This window comes from Lactuca saligna, chromosome 9 (genome assembly GCF_052625555.1).
Source record: "Lactuca saligna cultivar CGN05327 chromosome 9, ASM5262555v1, whole genome shotgun sequence".
Classification (NCBI taxonomy): Eukaryota; Viridiplantae; Streptophyta; class Magnoliopsida; order Asterales; family Asteraceae; genus Lactuca; species Lactuca saligna.
In genome coordinates this window covers 80,807,028-80,818,022 of record NC_136425.1, presented here as the reverse complement: position 1 = coordinate 80,818,022, position 10,995 = coordinate 80,807,028, and the positions used below count along the sequence as shown (strand labels likewise).

At 39.8% G+C, this 10,995-nt stretch overlaps 1 long non-coding RNA gene across 1 annotated transcript; it reads left to right on the top strand.

The window, feature by feature from the left end:
- Positions 1–5,515: 5,515 nt before the first annotated feature.
- On the top strand, positions 5,516–6,618 carry LOC145017367 (uncharacterized). The gene is made up of 2 exons (XR_013666483.1): positions 5,516–5,736; positions 5,893–6,618. It is a non-coding gene; the product is annotated as an uncharacterized LOC145017367 (long non-coding RNA).
- The last annotated feature ends 4,377 nt before the right edge of the window (positions 6,619–10,995 follow it).

Genomic DNA, 10,995 nt, shown 5'->3' with positions numbered 1-10,995 from the left:
ATATATATATATATATATATATATATATATATATATATATATGCAAATTTATTTTTCAAGGTTATCTCATAACTAGCATGGCATGGGGAATAAATAAAATATAAAACTAGTAGAAATACATACCTTGATGTTGCTTGGATTCCTTCAAGACTTTGTGAGCCTAGCACCCCAAATGTTGTGCCTCAAATGCTTCACACAGCACCACAAAACTTGGAATAACTTGAGAGAATACTTCAAGCACTCAAAATCGGTTATGCCCTCTCTAGTAACCCTAGGTCATGATTTTGCTAGCCAAAAGGTTCCTTTTATAGTGGTGTCACAATTAGGGTTTCATTAAGAAGACCCATAATTGTCATGACTTTTCATTTCTCATGACCCATGGGTTTGTAACTCCGATGGACTATCCATGGAGCTCCAAATGGTTACATCCATAACCCATAAACCATGGATCATTACTCCACCATAAAAGAATTGATGATTGTCATAATCAACCCTATATATTTAATTAGTCTCATTTTGATCACCAAATTAATACTAGATTAATACTTGATCAATACTAATTAAATAACACTATTATTAATATATTAGAACTTATAATATATTAATAATCATAAGTTCCATATTCTCTCATTTAGTCTATCCAAGTATTGCAATGCCATGCAACCCAAATGGACCATGCCGGGTCGGGTCGGGTCAAGTACATACCAAATATACTAATGGACTTAGACACTATATCCAACACAATCATGCTAATATTCATTGTTACGAAAAAGCTATCCGTCTCAATCTCTCCTCTGGCAAAACCCTCATGATCTATGGTGATAAACTTAGCTCCAACTTTCGTATTATTTCATGCATTAAAGCTCAAAAACTTCTGCGAAAGGAGTGTTATGCATTCCTAGCTCATGTAATCAATGAGAAATAGGAAGTTAAAGACCTTGACAGCATCCCTGAAGTTTGCGACTTTCCTAATGTCTTTCCCGAAGAGCTCCCGGGAATTCCTCCCGAACACCAAGTCGAGTTTCACATCGACCTAATCCTGAAGCTACCGCTGTAGTGAAGTCCCCATATCGCTTAGTGCCAGCAGAAATGCAGGAGTTATCCAGTCAACTTAATGAGCTACTCAGCAAAGGGTTCATTAGACCGAGTTCCTCACCCTGGGGAGCCCCGATGTTATTTGTGAAGAAGAAAGATGGATCCTTTGAGATGTGTATAGACTACCGTGAACTGAACAAGCTGACCGTCAAAAAAACCGTTATCCTCTTCCTCGAATAGATGACCTTTTCGATCAACATCAGGGAGCCAGTTACTTCTCAAAAATAGACCTTAGATTAAGGTACCATCAACTGCGAGTTCATGAGAGTGATGTTTCCAAGACAGCATTCAGGACTCGATACGGTCACTACGAGTTTGTAGTGATGCCCTTTGGTCTAACCAACGCATCGACATTGTTCATGGACCTGATGAACCGGTTGTGTCGTCCTTTTCTGGACAAGTTCGTTATTGTGTTGATTGACAATATACTTGTCTATTCCAAAAGCGAGGAATATCACAAACAACACTTGAGATTTGTACTGGAAACACTTAGATCGGAGAAGTTGTACGCAAAATTCTCCAAGTGTAAATTATGGATTCGGAAGGCAACTTTCCTAGGTTACGTGGTAAGCGAGGAGGGAATACACATGGACCCTTCCAAAATCAAGGCGATAGAGAATTGGTCGGCCCCAAAGATGCCCATAGAAATCCGTCAATTCTTGGGTCTCGCCGGCAATTATCGTAGATTCATCCAGAATTTTTCTAGAATTGCCAAACCCCTAACTACTCTGACTCAAAAAGGTGTTCCCTTTTGTTGGAGTGAAAAACAAGACGTTTCATTCAAAATATTGAAGCGAGCCTCTTGTAGTGCACCTATCCTATCCCTGCTAGAAGGGACGGAGGACTTCGTTGTCTACTGCTATGCATCCAATCAGCGCTTAGGTTGTGTATTATGCGGTGAGGAAACGTTATTGCTTATGCCTCAAGACAACTGAAAACACATGAAGTAAAATATACAACTCATGAACTGGAGTTAGGAGCAGTGGTCTTCGCACTGAAGATTTGGAGACATTATCTCTACGGAACCAAGTGCACGACCTTCACTGACCATAAAAGCCTACAACACATCTTTGATCAGAAGGACTTAAACATGAGACAACAGCGATCGGTGGAGCTATTCAATGACTATGAGTGCGAAATCCGCTACCATCCTGGCAAGGCCAATGTGGTGTAGATGCCCTTAGCTGAAAGGAAAGCTCAGGCCACAATGTAAGGACACTGACAATAACCATCCATTCCCACTTATCCGCACAAATCCGAGAGGCTCAGTTGGAATCCCTAAAACTAGAGAACGTGTTGAATGAAGCTTTAAGGGGAATGGATAAAAATCTTGAGATCACAGGTGACGGAGTTTACTGTTTCATGGACCGAATCTGGACCCCACAGTTCGGCGGTTATAGGGAGGTTGTCATGAACAAAGCTCATAAGAATAGATACTCTGTGCACCCAGGTTCGGATAAGATGTACCTGGATCTCAAGAAACTATACTGGTGGCCAAACATGAAAGCCGAAATCGCTACCTTCGTGGTCAAGTGTCTGACTTGCGCGAAGGTGAAGGTCGAATATCAGAAACCCTCAGGCCTGCTCCAGTAGCCCGAGATACCTGAGTGGAAGTGGGAGATCATTTCTATGGATTTAATTACCAAATTACCCAAATCTCCGAGTGACAACGATACCATTTGGGTAATGGTCGATCGATTGACAAAATCCGCTCACTTCCTAACGATTAAAGAAACATTCAAGATGGAAAAACTCACACGAATCTACATTCAAGAGATAGTCCGATTGCACGGTATGCCTGTATCCATTATCTCCGATCGAGATAGCAGGTTTACCTCAAGATTTTGGTTGTCCCTTCAGAAAGCTCTTGGAACTAAGATGGATATGAGTACAGCTTATCATCCTCCTACAGATGGGCAGAGTGAGAGAACTATCCAGACCCTGGAAGACATGTTGAGAGCATGTTTCTTCGATTTCGGAAAGTCATGGGACACTAATTTACCCTTGGTTGAATTCTCATATAACAACAGCTACCACACCAGTATCAAGGCTGCCCCGTTCGAAGCCCTCTACGGTCGCAAGTGCAGATCCCCTCTGTGCTGGGCCGAGGTAGGGGACACACAACTAGCCAAGGGTCGAGTCCCTAACAGTACTCTCACTGGTCCTGAAATCATCCGCAAAACCAACAAAAAGATCATTCGAATATAAGTATGACAGAAAGCTTCACGAGACAGACAAAAGAGTTGCGCCGATAAACAACAAAAACCCTTGGAATTCCAGGTTGAAGATCATGTCCTGTTGAAGGTCTCTCCCTGGAAATGCATGATACGCTTTGGAAAGCGCGGAAAATTGAACCCAAGGTACATAGGACCTTTCGAGATCCTTGCTAGGATCGGTCCCATAACCTACAAACTCCGATTACCTCAAGAACTTAGCAGCATCCACCCTGTCTTCCACGTCTCTAATCTTAAGAAATGTCTATCCAATGAAACTCTTGGGATCCCTCTTGATGAGATCGAAATCAACGAGAATCTACACTTCATGAAAGAATCAATCGAAATCATGGATCCTGAGATCAAACGAACGAAACAAATCTGCATCCCGATAGTGAAGGTTCGCTGGAATGCCAAGCGGGGACCCGAATTCACTTGGGAGTGCGAAGATTCAATGAAACAGAAATATCCGCATATCTTTCCAAATCCATCATTTGTATATTAATTCTAAATTTCGGGACGAAATTTCCTCTAACGGGGGGATGATGTGACAACCCGAAATTTATACCTTCAATGTAATCCACTTCCGTTAATAAAAAGTTGTTTTTATTAAAGTTTTCCGTTAATTTTTGAGTTAAGTAAATCCATTTGGGTTATTGTTGTATATTTCATATGCGTCTGAAAGCAATAAAATCACGTGAAATACCCTCGATTTCTTTCGGAAAAATTTCTAGCTCACAACTAAGTCGGGTTACGGCCATTTAATCGGGTACAATCGTAAACTCCGTTTCATGTTGGGATTGGGTGGATCCCCACCTGGCCATGAACTCAACGCTATATAAGGTTTGATTGGTCTCCATTTGAACCTTTTTCACACCCTTAGAACTTTCTCTCTCTACTCTCTCTCTACAACTTGGGATTCGATCTAGAAACGCCCCCTTCAAGCTTCACAACGGTAAGTTAACCTTCCTAGCTTGTTGTTTAGCCTAAAATACTTGCAAATTCGTGGTTTAATCATCCAAAAACCCCAAGAACATGTGTTTACGGTTTGGGAGCATCCCAAAACCGTAAACACCCAAAAAGGGGGGGTTTTGATGCCCCAAAACCCTTCCAATGCTTGGCTTATGACCTAGAAAGTTGCATGAATGATCTAAGAACCCCAAAACATGAAATAATAAGAGTAAACATGAGTTTACGGTTTGGTAATGTCCCAAACCGTAAACACCTTTTTAGGATGTTAAAGTGCCCTTAAACACCTTCTATAGCTTGAATAAGTGACTAGAACCTTGTATGCTTACCCTAGAAACACCAAAACATGCAAGAAAGTGACAAACATGAGTTTACGGCTGTAAACTCATGTGTTTATGACCATAAGCTCACCAATGGAGCCTTCAAAAACCGTAAACTCCTTTTAAGGTCAATTTCAAGCCCCAATCACTTCCATAACCTTTGATTCAACCCTAGGACCCTTCCTTGAGTGAGATAAGACCTTTGAGCACCCAATAACACCACTCCCATGAGTTTATGGTCGTAAACTCATGGGGATATGGTCTTGAAACCATAAACACCCCTAAAGGATTCCACTTGAAGAGTAAACTCCTTAACGAGGCCATACACTCCTTAAATGCAACCCATATCATTCCTAACACTTGAATAAAGTGTTTCCATGCATTAGAGTGTATTTACTTGCTAAATTAGTGGTTTAATGACTAATTAGATAAAATTATGTATCACCTCATGTTACATAGGATCCTCGCGTGTGTTCAAGTCCTAAATTGACACCTAGCATCCTACCCGACACATTCACGTCAGGTGAGTTCATACCCCTACACTTTTCCAAATTTTTCATGTTTTCAAGGGGGAATACAAGCAAATCATTATGAATTTCGTAATTAAAAAATTGATGTAATTATAACGATTTTCAATCAAACTTTTTAGATACCTTTATCCCTTTTGCAGTGTTGTAAAAATCGGCCTAGGCGACCGATTAATCAGTGCCTAGATGTTAGGCGGACTGCAACTGATCACGTTTATGTGTAATCGCTCAAGATAATCGGGGTTGGTCAACGTTGGTCAGACTCGGAGCTAATCGGGTCTAATCGGTGCTAATCGGCTCTAGGCGGTTTAATTGGTCAACTTTGGTCAACAGATTTTCAAAAAAAAAAAATAGGGGCAAAATTGTCAAAACTAAAAACATTTGCTAGAGTTCGTTCTCACTTCTCATTCCATCGTCCTCTGTGAAACCGTTTCTCACTTTTTCTCTCGACTCAAAGTTGGGAGAACTTGAAGCTCACCCTCGTCGTCGCCATCACCTCTTGAAAAGCCAAAATCCATGAAATCCAATCACACCCTCCCGTTTCTCCTCCTCCGTCTTCTTCGCTGTTAGAGCCTCCATTCTTTCCGACAACGGTCTTTATCATCTACACAGGTTAGTTCTTCAAACTCGATTTAACCTGTAAAGTTTCGATTTTATCTAGTAAACTCGATTTAAGTTGTTAATCAACAAATTTGTGAAGACTGCTCGATTTAAGCTCGATTTAACTCGATTTAAGCTCTAAAGTTTCGGTCTTTATCATCTACACAGGGTTTGTTTCTAGTTCGATCGCTCAACAACCCTTTGTGAAATCGATTTTCCATAACCTTGTTGGAAGGCAGCCATAAATTGAAAGAGTTACTCAAATTCTAGAAAGATGTACAAAAAACTATTCCTGCCTCATTGGAGAACCCGATGTTGGAAAGACTGCTATTGCAGAAGGTCTTGCCCAAAGAATTGCAAATGGGGATGTTCCAGAAACAATTGAGGGGAAGAAGGTGGGTTCCAAACTTCCTGTTTGTATATGTTCTAGTGACATGAGTTCAAAATTTCAATTAAAAGGTCTACTTGTTGTTGGGATAAAGTATCGTGGAGAGTTTGAGGAAAGATTGAAGAAGCTCATGGAAGAAATCAAATAAAGTGATGAAATTATACTATTTATTGATGAGGTCCATACTTTAATTGGAGCAGGAGCTATAGAGGGGGCTATTGATGCTGCTAACATCTTGAATATGCAAGCTTCAATTGGCCCATAGCACTTGTTAAAGTTTAAGTTTTAAAGTTCAATGTCTTAAGAGGCAGATTATGAATGTGCAATGTGTTTTGGAAGTGAAATTGGTTTCATTTTACCTGTTATACCCTTTATATTCAAGAGTGAGGATTCCACTTAATGTATGGACAGCAATAAGAATGATGATTTCATTTGCATTGAATTTGATAAACTCTCAAATTGCCCCTGTTGACAGTTTATAAAATTTTGAATTATTTTTTTAATAATTAATGGACCCCGATTAATCCCCCAATTACTCCCCGTCTAACCGATTAATCCCTAGACCCCAGTCAATCGCCTAGCTAACGTCTAGCGTTTTCTACAACCTTGCCCTTTTGTAATATGCAAAGCATAAGGGACGCTTTCTAAATATAATTACATAGTTTCCTAAACAACATGGGAACTTATCAAACCATTCAAATTATTATGGGAATAATTTGGGATCTTCGTTACTTGCTTTCATATTCTAATTTCATTTAGTTTATCCATTATTAACCTAGAGTATCATACTAAATAATTACCTTGTGTTTAATTATTTATACTCTACTATGTTCCAAACGACTTCGAAACTTGATAACAGCTAAATATTCTGTGAACTAGTTAATACTAGCTTGTGAGACTTATTTTCGTTATGCCCTACGGGGTACCAATAAATCCTCTCCGGTAGTATAAACAGAGTCTCCTGGAGGGAGAGCGTGAAATTTGTAGATAGATCTATTCGGGACTGACAATCCCATACCTAAACTGCTAGCTACAGTTAGGCGGGCATGCCTGTGGTCATAAATTTTGGAAATCGTACAACTCCTGAAGAACATCAAGGAGGTCATGGGTCAAATTAGTATGGTTATATGACTCACAATACGTATAAACTAACTTTGTTTATGGATTACTTTCTTTCTTCTATAGTTTTATTTATGTAATAAAACTACCTACTTACTTACTGGAGGGTATTTCAAGGACATAACTTATGGTTTTATCTTGAATAGTAAAACTACCATTTTTACTGGTGTTAACCAAGGTTTTCTTACCATATGGAAATCATTCATATGTATTTCATAACTCAATAATAATGATTTTCGATATTTACTAAAATCTTTATCAATGGAACTGAAGTATTTTCACAAGATTTAGTAACCGGTTTTTCCTTACAAAACATGCTTATGAACTCACCAGCTTTATACTAACATTTTTAAAACTGCTTGTATTCTCAGGTTCACGTTAAACAGGTATCTCGCTTACTTTTGGAGAAGACGGAGTATATAGAAGTCTCGTCTTTACTTTTGTTTATACTGATATATATAAACTATGTATTTCTCCACTTTCAAACAAATGTAAATATTCTTATGTCATGTAATGGTTGTTTTTACTTTTCTTACTATGTAAAATGGTTGTGATACTACGCCTGGCGTCCTCTGCCCTGGAACGTTTTCGTCGTCAGCTTCGGGGTGTGACAAATTGGTATCAGAGCTTTTGTTTATAGTGAACTAAGTATACCGAACCTTACATGGTATACAACTATAAACACTAAGGGGCCGAAGTGCTCTGAACTAAAAGTATACTTTAAAATACAAGTATTTCACAAAGAGTATACAAAAATACCTAAATATCAGAAACAGTAATCACGAGTAGAACAAAACAAAAGTAATTGGGTGTTGGACACTGCGGTTAAACCTGGGCAATTATGTAGTCGTGTCTAGGGTCAATATAGCATGATCAACTATATTCATTCGAGACACAACCAACATGTGCTTGGGAGTGACTGGGTGTACAACAAGCCTAAAACTTACCAATTATCCAAACAACAAGTCATCGTTGCATCAAAAAATAAAATACTATAGGAGTATTTTAGTCAGAGCCGAATACATTGTAGAAATTCTTTCCAAGTGTTGTTATTCATTCTTTCCATAGCGATATTTTACTTGCTTTAGTAACTTTTTCATGTCATATCACTTAGTAGAACACTCTATCTACCATAATGAGATATCTCTGAGAACTGGTCAGTACCGAAGATGCCTACAGAAATTTATCAATTTCTAGGCCTCGCTGGCTACTAACACAGTTTCATTCAGAACTTCTCCCGCATTGCAAAGCCTCTTACAACACTGACCCAGAAGGCGTGACCTTTGACTGGGAAGAGAAGTAGGAGAGAGCATTCCAAACTCTCAAATGAGCCTTGTGCGCCGCACCAATACTATCCCTCCCCGAAGGGATAGAAGACTTCATTTTCTATTGTGATGCGTCAAATCAAGGGCTCGGATGTGATTTGATGCAGCGAGGTAAGGTCATTGCCTATGCCTCGAGATAGCTAAAGACACATGAGGTCAACTACATGACCCACGATCTTGAACTGGTAGCAGTTGTGTTTGCTCTGAAGATTTGAAGACACTACCTGTACTGTACAAAAAGCACTATCTTTACAAACCACAAAATACTACAACACATATTCGACCAGAAGGAGCTCAACATGAGACAATGACGGTGGGTCGAGCTACTTAGTGATTACGAATGTGAAATTCGTTATCATCTGAGTAGCGCCAATATAGTAGCTGGCGCCCTCAGTCAAAAATAATATTCTGGTCGTAGATTCAAATCATTGAATATGACTATCTATTCACACTTTTCAACACAAATTAAGGCGGCTGAGGTCGATGCTTTGAAACCTGAAAATGTGGCGGGTGAATCCCTGAGAGGGATGGATAAGAACTTGGAGGTTAAGGGTGGCGGAGCTTATTATTTCATGGATCGGATCTGGACCCTGAAACTCGGTGGTTTTAGAGACTTGGTCATGAACGACGCGCACAACACTCGTTATTTTGTCCACCCAGGTTCAGATAAGATGTATCTGGATCCTAAAAAGTTATACTGGTGGCCAAACATGAAAGCAGAAATTGCTACCTTCGTGAGTAAATGCCTTAATTGCGCCAAGGTCAAGGTCGAATACCATAAACCCTCTGGTCTACTACAACAGTCTGAGATACCGGAATAGAGGTGGGAGCGGATCACTATGGATTTCATAACCAATTTACCCAATACAACGGGTGGACTTGATACCATATGGGTCATCATCGATAGATTGACCAAATCTGCACACTTCTTGCCGATCAAAGAAACATATAAGATTGAGAAGCTTACATTAGGGAGATTGTACGACTGCACGGTGTTCCCTTATCCATGATCTCGGATAAAGATAGTAGTTTCACTTCGAGGTTCTGGCAGTCGCTACAAAGTTCCCTAGCAACTAGGCTGGACATGAGTACATCCTACCATCCACAGACTGACGAGCAAAGTGAAAGGACTATCCAAACCTTGGAAGATATGTTGCGAGCCTTTGTGATCGACTTTAGGAAAGCATGGGATACTCATTTACCCCTTGTAGAATTTTCCTACAACAACAGTTACCACACGAGCATAAAGGTTGCTCCATTTGAGGCCCTCTATGGCCGAAAGTGCAGATCCCCTCTATGATGGGCTGAGGTGGGTAATAACCAGTTAGCTAAAGGATGAATTCCTGAAAACACTCTCACAGGTCCGGAGATCATACGGAAACGTCATAGAAGATCGTTCATATTCGTGAATGATTGAAAGCCTCTAGAGACCGTCAGAAAAGCTACGTTGATAAACAAACGAAACCGTTGGAATTCCAGGTGGGCAACTGCGTCCTATTGAATGTCTCACCCTGGAAGGGCTTGATACGCTTCGGAAAGCGTGGAAAGTTAAATCCCAGGTACAGAGGGCCTTTCGAGATTCTCGCAAGAATCGGCCCTGTAGCTTACAAACTTAACTTACCAAGCGAACTCAGTAATACACATTCTACCTTCCACGTCTCGAACTTGAAAAAGTGTCTGTCCGACGAGACTCTTGTAATCCCACTCAACGAGATCGAGATCAATGAGAGCCTCAACTTCGTGGAAGAACCTGTAGAGATCATGCACCGGGAGGTCAAGAAAATGAAGCAAAGTCGTATCTTGATAGTGAAGGTTTGTTGGAACGCCAAGCGAGGACCTGAATTCACTTGGGAGTGAGAGGATCAAATGAAACTGAAATATCCTCTTCTAATTTCGGGATGAAATTCCTTCTAACAGGGGGACGATGTGATAACCCAAAATTTCTATTATGTACAACATTTTAATTCAATAGAAGTTAGAACAGTTTCTGTTAACTTTCAAGATTTTTAGAATAAGTTTGAGTCCTTTTAAGTTAGTACTTCGGGAGATACCAGGAGAGAGGATGCTCTAGGGTTTATTGTGCAACAATAATGTTCCAAAAACTCCAAGAGTTTGGAGTTTACGACCCATATGGTATTTGGATCATAAACCATAGTGACTATATATATGGCACTTAGCCATTTTTCACACTTTTTCACCATTTCAAGCTAGAACTCAAATCCTCTCAAGTAGCATCTGACTTTTCCTCCTTGATCTTCAACTTGTAAGTGTTTCTAGCCCTATTAAGTTGTTATATTACATAATCTAGTGATCTAACACACTTCCATCTGTGAAATCATTCCAAAAGGTTAGATCTTCAAGTTTCACCAAGAACACACACTAGTGTTCTTGGACTTTTAGCACCTTTTCAAGCCTCTATCTTGTAAGTACTTCTATCCT